The sequence below is a fragment of the Pristiophorus japonicus genome, chromosome 18 (assembly GCF_044704955.1).
Source record: "Pristiophorus japonicus isolate sPriJap1 chromosome 18, sPriJap1.hap1, whole genome shotgun sequence".
NCBI lineage: Eukaryota > Metazoa > Chordata > Chondrichthyes > Pristiophoridae > Pristiophorus > Pristiophorus japonicus.
The window spans coordinates 59,812,861-59,823,857 of NC_091994.1; the positions used below are offsets into that span (position 1 = coordinate 59,812,861).

The window sequence follows — 10,997 nt, forward strand, 5'->3', positions numbered from 1 at the left end:
GTGCTTACAAAGGCCTTTGACACTGCCACCTATTTGAAAAATGGATAGACATGTTCAAAATTCAATCGGAGCAGAGTGATACAGGAAGGCAAAGGCCTGTATTGATCCTGAACCAGAATGTCAGCTCCACAATGCACCAACTGGCCTGAACAGCTTTTAACTTCTTTGCATGTTCTTATTCTTGACCGAGAGACAGTGAGGAAAGGTTTTCTTCAAGAGAGGACAGGGATTCTGAATCACAGTCTCCAATCGCCTCCCAGTGGACAAACAGGACAGTACAACTTAGAAATGTGTGCTGGGAAGGTCGTTAATTCCAACCCCAGTCTGCGTGCACCCTGATGTATAAAAATTGAAAACAAAATACATATTATAGAATGGAGTATATAATCCCGTGTGAGTAGGCATGAGGCTTCCAGGTCAAAATTGGAAGCAATGCAGGAAGAACATAAGAACATAAGAATTAGGAACAGGAGTAGGCCATCTAGCCCTTCGAGCCTGCTCCGCCATTCAATAAGATCATGGCTGATCTGGTCGTGGACTCAGCTCCACTTACCCGCCCTCTCCCCTTAATTCCCTTATTGCTTAAAAATCTACCTATCTTTGACTTGAAAACATTCAATGAGCCAGCCTCAACTGCTGGAAGGACAAAGTGAAAGTGACACATTTTATTAGAATGTCCCCTTTGCTAAAGCAACGAGTGGTATTTCACGCACACACACACACTCACATTCACATGCTCACACTCACACACACACTCACTTTCAATGAGGTCTCCCCTCAGCCTCCTCTGTTCCAATGAAAACAAACCCAGCCTATCCAATCTATCCTCATAAGCTTAGATTCTCCACTCCCAGCAACATCCTCGTAAATCTCCTCTGTACCCTCTCCAGTGCAGTCATGTCCTTCCTGTAATGTGGTGACCAGAACTGCACGCAGTACTCCAGCTGTGGCCTAACCAGTGATTTATACAGTTCAAGCATAACCCCCCTGCTCTTGTATTCTATGCCTCGGCCAATAAAGGCAAGCATTCCTTTTGACTTCTTAATCATCTTATCCACCTCACCTGCTACCTTCAGGGATCTGTGGACCTGCACTCCAAGGTCCCTTTGTTCCTCTACACTTCTCAGTATCCCACCATTTAATGGCCCAAAAATTCCAGTCGGAGGCTTCCCACTGGCAATTGCCTTCCGACCGGAGATTTTTTACGAAAGTACCTGGTGGTCGAGGAGGCGCCCTAGATTCCAGATGGGAGGCCTTCTCCTCCCGCAGTGCGAACCGCGCTCCCATCCTCCACGTTCCCACGTGGAAGATGCAGTCATGTGTGACTGCTCAGCCAATCAGATAAGTATTTCACAGGTTCCCATTAATAGCACTGAGACTCGCGTATCTACGACTTCTCAGTGCTATTAATGGGAAAAAAAACACACACTAATAAAAAATAAAAAACAGACCTCACATAATTAAAATTAATTGAAATTAAAGTTAATAAATGCCTTAGAAAAAAACAATATCTTTCCGATTTTTTTTTAAGTTTTGTAATTCGGATTAAAAATAAACTTACCTTAGTGGGCAGAGTTTTTAACAATACAATGGGCTAGATTTTCCACTTTTTTTGCATGCATAACGCCCAGTTAACATCCATTTTAACGCTGAAATGACATATAATGCCCATATATCGCCCAGTTAGCCACAAAATGGAAACTGACGCCCATTTTTCGGACACTCATCGCCGAGCATTACTTTCCCCATGTGTGTAATGCCGGGAAAAATTAATACCGCCCACTGACTTTTTTGGGGCGGAATCATCAGAATGGGCGAAACCAACGTCCATAATATCACCCAGCGTTACTTCCCGCACGTAATTAACGCCGAGATTCAATAGTACCAACCGCCCACTTTATTTCACACATACACACATTCACACACACACTCACATGCTCACACTTGCACACACACTCAACGAGGTCTCCCCTCAGCCTCCTCTGTTCCAATGAAAACAAACCCAGCCTATCTAATCTGTCCTCATAGCTAAGATTCTCCACTCCCAGCAACATCCTCGTAAATCTCCTCTGCACCCTCTCCAGTACAATCACATCCTTCCTGTAATGTGGTGACCAGAACTGCACGCAGTACTCCAGCTGTGGCCTAACTAATGATTTAGACTGTTTGCCGTAAAGATCACATTTGCCGGAGATCGCCCAGCGTCACTTTCACCACTTCGCACACATCTCGCCCACATCGCTCGCCCAAAAAAACGGCCAGAAAAAGTGATACTGTTCTGAACTACTCACAGCGGTATGAACGCCATGTTCTAAATTACAGGTCGCATCATTTAAAAGGTTGCTCCGCTTCAACCTCGGGGGAGTTCGGATGTATTCTGGAGGTCTTTGGAGATGATGTGAACATCTGAGCATCTTTATCATACTGTGAACGATTGGAATTTGATTGGTGTCTTCGTCGGGACATTCATTCTTTGTGACCAATCGGTGGAAAATAGCTAGCTATTGTAATGGGGCCTGTCCTTTCTCACCCTCTCTTGATGACCAATTACATGCTGCAGACTCGAGATGGCAGAAGGTACGCTCCACAGCATTATGTGCCCAATGTAAGACATGCCAGACTGATGAGGAGGACCAGACGTTACACCCCCCGCAAGTACAGGGAGAAGCAGTCTTACCTCAACTTGCCTGACACCACCTGCCTTCGGAGATTGCGTTTCCACAGAGGTTATCATTGAGGTATGCCAGCTCATAAGGCAACATCTTCAGCCTGTCAGCACCATCACGACTGCACTGTCCGTCGAGGTCAAAGTCACCACGGCACTGTCGTTCTACGCATCGGGTTCTTTTCAGGCCTCAGCTGGTGACATTTGCGGTCTGTCTCAGCATGCCACACATTGCTGCATTAGACAGGTCACTGAAGCCCTTTACGCACGCAGGATGGACTTTATCAACTTCCTTATGACCAGGGAGGCTCAGACTGAGAGGGCTTTAGGATTCTACCGAATTGCTAACTTCCCCAAGGTGCAGGGAGCAATAGACTGTACACACATCGCGATGCGGGCACATATTCAAGATAGAGAGGTTTTCAGGAACCGCAAGGGATTTCACTCCCTGAATGTGCAACTCGTTGTCGACCACCAGCAAATTATTAGAGCAATGAATGTTAAATTTCCGGGCAACATCCATGATGCTCACATCCTGCGTAACTTCTTTAACAATGAGCCACAAGGTCAATGCTGGATGCTTGGTGACAAATGATATGGCCTCACCACCTGACTGATGACCCCCCTGCGTGACACCCACACCGAGGCCGAGAGGCGATATATCGAGAGCCACAGAGCAACTCGCAATATCATGGAGAAAACCATTGGAGGCTGAAGCAGCACTTTAGATGCCTGGACCACTCAGGAGGCGAGCTCCAATACCACCCTGAGCAGGTAGCTCAATTCATGGTGGTGTGCACCATGCTGCACAACTTGGCTATCAGGAGGGGACAAGAATTGCCTGATGAGTCTGACAGTCCACCTCACCAGAGGAAGAGGAGGTGGACACTGACATCAGCTCAGACAATCAGGCTGATGCTGAAGCCATGCCCCTGCCCCCCCAGTAGACCGCATGAAAGGGCCCATTACGTCAGGAGCTCATCAATAATCGCTTTGCCTGAAAGAACATTGGTGTTATTTACAAAGCTGACACACTGCTGGGTGTGCAGGTCATACATCAATGGTAGGCATCACCTTGGTGACAGTTAAAGTTTAAGTTGATTGAAGTTAAGTGTAATTATACCCTTTGATGTTCAGGACTCACCAGCGTGTAATGGTGCAGCTATCTGAACCAATACTACAAGGTTTTGTTAAATAAAAAACATTTAAACTGAACATTAGTCTGAAATCATCAGTATTTCTGTACAAACCAACCATTCCCTCTCCCCCCCCCCCCCCCGCTTCTCCTCCCCATCCCTAATCCTTCCCCTTCTGACTCCAAGCCAGCTGGCGATGTTTCATTGAGGGGGGGTGACGGCCGAGGCACTGCTTAGATGGATACGGGAGAGGACGGTCCTGAGGTGGGAACGTGCTCCGAGCCAGAAGTAAGATGTTGCTGCTGGCTCTCATGTGTCATTGGCAATGGGGGTGCGGCACCTTGGGGTACAGTGCCGCACTCCAGGACCATTGGGAGCCCTCTGCCACCAGTGTTCCTGGCTACCAGCTCCAGGGCCTCCTCCATCCCTTCAGTGTTATATCTTATTTGTTGGACAAAAACTCGGTGCCAACTATGTTCTTGGTGCTTAGTAGACTTTTTGCTACTGTCTCCCACAACAGCCAAACAAGCACACACCACAGCCACACACGCTTTTAGTGCCTCTGAGCTCCCTCTCTCTCTCTGTCTCCTCTTCTGCGCACGTCATGATGACCCTTGACCTCCTGAATCACAGGATTCGAGCGTTGCCATGCCGTTGCTAAGGAGGGCCATACTTTACGGCAGGAGGTCAAAAAAAATGTAACGCTATCGCCCTTTTGATATTGCTCGCGGTAACGCCTATTTTCAAAAATGGAAACTAGGTGTTTTGAGTATGCCGGAAATAATGCCCATTTTTGGGCAGTAAGCACAAAAGTGGAGGCTCTAGCCCATGGCCTCTCCATCTGGCTGATGACCCCTCTGCGTGACACCCACACCGAAGCCGAAAAACGATACGAGAGCCACAGAGCCACTAGCAATAGCGTGGAGAAAGCCATTGGAGTGCTTAAGCAGCGCTTTAGATGCCTGGACCACTCAGGAGGCGAGCTCTAATACCACCCTGAGCAGGTAGCTCAATTCGTGGTGGTGTGCTCCAAGCTGCACAACTTGGCTATCAGGTGGGGACAAGAAGTGCCAGAAGAATCTAAAAGTCCACCTCAGGAGAGAGAGAAAGAGGAGGACAAGGAGGTGGACGCTGACATCAGCCCAGACAATCAGGCTGACGCTGAGGTCATGCCCCCGCACCCTGTAGACTGCATGAAAGGGCCCATGGTGGCATGATAGCTGCAAGACTCTTACGTCAGGAGCTCATCAATGATCGCTTTGCCTGAAAGAACGTTGGTGTTATTTACAAGGCTGACACACTGCTGGGTGTGCAGGTCATACATCAATGGTGGGCATCACCTTGGTGACAGTTAAAGTTTACGTTGATTGAAGTTAAGTGTGATTATACCCTTTGATTTTAAGGATTCACCAGCGTGTAACAGTGCAACTATCTGAGCCAATGCGCAACAATGTTATGTGAAATAAAAAACATTTAAATCGAACATTTGTCTGAAATCATAAGTATATCTGTAAAAACCAACCCTTCGCCCCCCTCTCTGCTTCTCCTCCCTACCTCTACCCCTTCCCCTCCTGACTCCAAGCCTCCTGGCCGAGGAAGGTCCTCAGGCAATGCTTAATTCAGCGGGGGGGGGGGGGGGGGGGGGATGATGGCCGAAACACTGCTTGGACGGATACGGGAGAGGACGGTCCCGAGGTGGGAACGTGCTTCTAGCCAGAAGCAAGATGTTGCTGCTGGCTCTCATATGTCGTTGGCACCTGGGGGTGCGGCACCTTGGGGTGCAGTGCCACGCTCCGGGACCACTGAGCCCTCTGCCACCAGTGTTCCTGGCTACCAGCTCCAGGGTCTCCTCCATCCCTTCCATGTTATATCTTATTTGTTGGACAAAAACTCAGTGCCAACTATGTTCTTAGTGCTTAGTAGGCTTTTTGCTGCTGGTGAATCTCCCTCGGCCTCCCACAACAGCCAGACAAGCACACACCACAGCCACACACGCCTTCAGGCCCTCTCAGCTCCCTCTCTCTCTGTCTTCTCTTCTGCGCATGTCATGATGACCCTTGACCTCCTGAATCGCAGGAATCGAGCGTTGCCATGCCGTTGCTAAGGATGGAAACACTTTACAGCAGAAGGTCAGAGAGATTTAACGCTAATGACCATTTCATATCGCTCGCGGTAACGCCCAATTTAAAAAATGGAGACTGGGGGCTTTGAGAATGGGCGACAAGCTGGCGATCTGAAAACCCAATTTTACCGCCCATGCCGGAAATACAGCCCATTTTTGAGCGATCTGCACAAAAGTGTCAAATCTAGTCCATAGTGTATATTTTATTTAATTTTATTGTGTTTATGTGTATTTTTAAACACTTGCGCCTGTAAAAGTAGGCTATGCACCTGCTTTTTCAGGCGCAAGTTTTTGGGAACACTTGTTGGGCATGATATGCGTAAATCCCACAAGCTTGCATGTCCAAATGTCCTCGCTCCCGATCTGTCTATGATCTGTCGAGCTGAAAACCGGCTTTTGCGATGCCTTCCGGGTCCGTAGAAACTTCGGAATTTCCAGGCCAATGTGTATTCCCTTTACTTGTTAGCACTCCCCAAATACATTCCATATGCCTTCTTAACCACCTTATCCACCTGGCCTGCTACCTTCAGGGATCTGTGGACCTGCACTCCAAGGTCCCTTTGTTCCTCTACACTTCTCAGTGTCCTACCATTTAATGTGTATTCTCTTGCCTTGTTAGATCTCCCCAAATACATTACCTCACACTTATCCAGATTGAATTCCATTTGTCACTGTACTGCCCACCTGACCAGTACACTGATATCTTCCTGCAGTCTGCAGCTTTCTTCTTCATTATCAACCACACAGCCTATTTTAGTGTCATCTGCAAACTTCTTAATCATACCCTCAACATTTGAGTCCAAGTCATTGATATGTACCACAAAAAGCAAGGGACCCAGCACTGAGCCCTATGGAACCCCACTGGATACATATTCCCAATCTATTATGATCACTGTTCCCCAAATACTCTCCCACTGAAACATGTTCCACTTCCTTCCCCAGATCCAGCACTGCTTCCTTCCTCGTTGGGCCGGGCACAGACTCATCAAGAAAGTTCTCTTCTATATCTTTCAGGAATTCATTCCCCTCTTTTCCCTTTACACTGTTACTATTCCATTCTATGTTCGGGGTAATTGAAGTCCCTCCATTATCACTATTCTGTAATTCTTACATCTATCTGTAATGAACCAACAAATGTACTCCTCTATCGCCAAACAGACTCTGGGGCCGAAAGTGCCCCGTTCTATCAGGCCTCTGGCTACCTGAAAGCGGCGGACCTCAGTCAGAGCGGAATGGCCGCCGATTCTCTGTGGAGGGGCCGCTATTTTGGAAATTGCCCTTCCTAAATTTTGGAGCGGTGTCCGGGACTGCTCCACCTCTTTTCCCATGGGGACCCCTTCCCGAAATTGCCTTTCAGGAAATGGCTCCTTTCTCGGAATTGCCCCATGGAAGTGGCCCCACCGCCGTCAGTACCCTTTCTATGGCTTGGCAGCACGGCCGCCCTTAAAGGGGAGGTGGCGCTGCCGGCGACGGTATTTTTTTTTGTCGGCCAGGTCGGGCCAATAATTATGGCCACGGGTTTGGCCGATCCGCCGACAGGCCCGGCCAAAACCCTCCCTGGTGGCCCAGTGTTTGCCACTAAAGTGGCTGCAAAGTTAAGAACAGAAGAAATAGGAGCAGGAGTTGGCCATTCGGCCCATCGAGCCTGCTCCACCATTCAATGAGATCAAGGCTGATCTGATCATTTACTCAGCTCCACTTCTCTGCCCGCTCCTCATAACCCTTTATTCCCTTATCATTTAAGAAACTGTTTATTTTTGTCTTAAATTTATTCAATGACCCAGCTTCCACAGCTCTCTGAGGCAGCGAATTCCACAGATTTACAACCCTCTGAGAAGAAATTCCTCCTCATCTCAGTTTTAAATGGGCGGCCCCTTTTTCTAAGATTGCAGCGGCCCTCCCCTTTAACTGAAGAGGAGAGACATTGTGACGCGCCAGCGCGATGACATCATCAGCGTGCCACTGATGACTCCGCCCCGTCCCCACTTCCGCTCCCATAATGACATCGGAAACAATAGGCGCACCTTGTCTCGGGCGGTAGGCAACTACATTATCCCTCTAGACTGCTATAATGGTTTCTTTGATCAATACCACCACCACTCCTCCTTTTTTCCTATCTCAATTTTTCCTGAATACCTTGTAGCCAGGAATATTAAGTTGCCAATCCTCCCCTACTTTGAGCCAGGTCTCTGCTATTGCAACTATATCATAGTCCCACAGCCAATAAATGCTGACCTCACCAGCAACACCCACACGGAATGAATAAAAATAAAAATAAAAATGTGGCGACCTGTGCCTTCAGCTCACCAACTTTATTTACCCCGCCCCGAACACTTACACTCCAATCCCATCTTAGCATTTGCCCCCTGTCTGATCCCTCCTATTTCTCAAATACTCTTTTCTCCAGTGCTATTTGCCTCTCCCAGTCCTCTGTGTGTAATATGGAGCTCCCTCTCGTGGACCACTGTGGTAATACAACTGCTGATGTAAATACAATAAAAGGATCATGTGACAAGGCCACATGACAAGTTCCTGTCGAGCGATCTTGTATGTATGTGTGTGTTTGTGATGTCGTAAAGAATATATCGCGCTGTTATACCTTGTTTCTCCCTCCTAATGTTTCATCGTGCTGCCCCTCCCCCTGCCAAATTAGTTTAAACCTTCCCCCACAGCACTAATTAACCTTTGCGGGAGGATATTGGTGCCAGCTCTGTTGAAGTGCCACCTTGAACAGATCTGTCCTGCCTCGGAACTGGTCCCAATGCTCTGAAATCCTCTCTTTGCGCCATTTTTCCAGCCATTAACCTGTCTTATCCTACCACTGCATATGGCACTGGGAGTAATCCAGAGATTCCTACCTCAGAGGTCCTGCTCTTTAGTTTTCTCCCGAATGTCTAAAACTCTGACGGCAGGACCTCAGCCCTATTCCTTCCTGTGTCATGGGGTCTCACAGAGACCTCTCAGTGATGTTCTTTACCCTGGCAGCAGGGCAGTAACACACCATGCGAGATTGATGCTGGTGGTTGCAGAAATGCTTGTCCATCCCTGACTATCGAATTCCCTATGACTACAGCACTTTTACACATCGCTGTGCCACCGCCCCCCGCCTCCCGCCCCAGTACAGTCATTTGCCCCACAATGGGCTGGATGCGCTTACGGCTGCACTCCCACAAAGGGTCATCACCTTCACCAGTATCAGCACTGAAAACCGCTTTGAGAGTGCCACAGTCCCAGAGGATTCCTGCACTGCTTGCCTCTTCCAGATAGCCACCCACTTGCTATCCTCCTGACCTCTGTGCAGCTGCGGGGTGACCAGCTCCTGGAACATACGCTCCAGGAGATTCCCAGCCACCTGCCTGCCCTGCAGTGACTCCAGCCATTCCTCACACTCAGGAACCCTGAGCTCGAGCAGCTGGAGGCACTTCCTGCACATGGGTTATCCAGGACGAAACATCCCAATGTTCCCACATGGCACAGGAATTGTGGGCAACGGATCTCAACTGTCCCATCATTTTACTTAAAAGTCTATCTACTAATATTATATTTATGTTTAATACCCTCTTGTTCCTATTATTATTCAATTATTCATGTATACCAGTTTTTTATTTAATGCAATTCAGATCCATTTAATACTGGTATCCTCTATTTAGTTAATGTTAATTGTATCCCTTTAGATCTGATGAATTACTCTGATTATTTATACATTTAATATTGCCCCTTGGTCTAAAACACTTAGCAATTCCTTCCCCTCGGCACCAAATTCCCTCTTTCACCAAGTTCCCCCTCGGCACCCTGGTTAGCAGATACTCTCAGCCCTGTGCAGCAGCAAATATCCCTCAAATGTAGATCTTTTAGAAATGCACTAGTTACAACAAGTCAGTCAACAGCGAGCCACAATAATTAAACTCTAGGTAGGGAACCACTTACAGCTGTTAACATAAACTGTCTCTGACTTGCAGTTTTCAAATAAGAAAGTTAAATTTCAGTTTGATAACAACATACTCCAGTGTGGTACGATTCATCAGTGAATTGAGTAGAATGGGCCGATAATCTCTGGTGTTTAGAAGATTGGGAGGTGATCTCATTGAAACATATAAATTTCTTCGAGGGCTTGACAGGATAGATGCAGGGAGGGCGTTTCCTCTGGCTGGGGAGCCTTTAACCAGGGGTCACAGTCTCACAATAAGGCGTCGGCCTGAGATGAGGAGAATTTTTTCACTCAGAGAGTGGTGAATCTCTGGAATTCCTTGCCCCCCAGAGGGCTGTGGATGCTCAGTCATTGAGTATATTCAAGACTGAGATCGATAGATTTAAGATGGGGTTTGGACAGAAAAGTGGGATTGACGTTAAAGATCAGCCATGGTCTGATTAAATGGCAGAGCAGGCTCGAGGGGCCAAATGCCCTATTCCTTGTGTTCTCATGTCCACTCCCAACAAATTAATATTGCCGCTCTGTGTGCCCAGCCACATCATTACTTGATCTGTTCAACCTCAAACAGAAAGTAAGAGATGTGATGGCTGGGAATTGAACCCAGGTCAACTGCTTGGAAGGCAACCATGCTTACCACTGCACCACCATCACACGACTGAAAAGAGCTCTCGATGTACTGCACAGTAATCCTGCAGCCTGCTGTGAAGCAGTTTTTTTCCTTTTTATGCAAATCGACAGATTTGATGAAATGTAACATCACATGTAAAGCAAGATAGACAGATAATAGAAAGCATCGAAGGAACCAGATACAAAATTTCAATCATATGTTCACAATGAAATGAATTCCAGCTTCACACAATGTATGTAAAGTGTCATTTGGGGATTCCTTTAAAACTCTTCCCATTTTGTCTGCCTCTGCCCTCTCAGGAACCAATTGCCCAGAACTCAACAGGAAAAAACTCACTGATGTTGTTAAAGGAGATGCTAAATAAATTGGTTTCACTCAAAGTTAACAACTCACTTGCAAGCTGAGCTATCGTGGGATGGGGTGGGGGAACTCCCAGCCAGAGTGGTATTTGTTCAATGGAGGAAGATGAATGAGACAGAGATACTTATGATCACTTGCCTTGTTGCTAGAAGACT

General features: G+C 47.4%; 1 non-coding gene across 1 annotated transcript; it reads right to left on the bottom strand.

The window, feature by feature from the left end:
* Nucleotides 1-10,433: 10,433 nt before the first annotated feature.
* Nucleotides 10,434-10,505, bottom strand: trnag-ucc (transfer RNA glycine (anticodon UCC)). The gene has a single exon. It is a non-coding gene; the product is annotated as a tRNA-Gly (tRNA).
* Nucleotides 10,506-10,997: the final 492 nt, after the last annotated feature.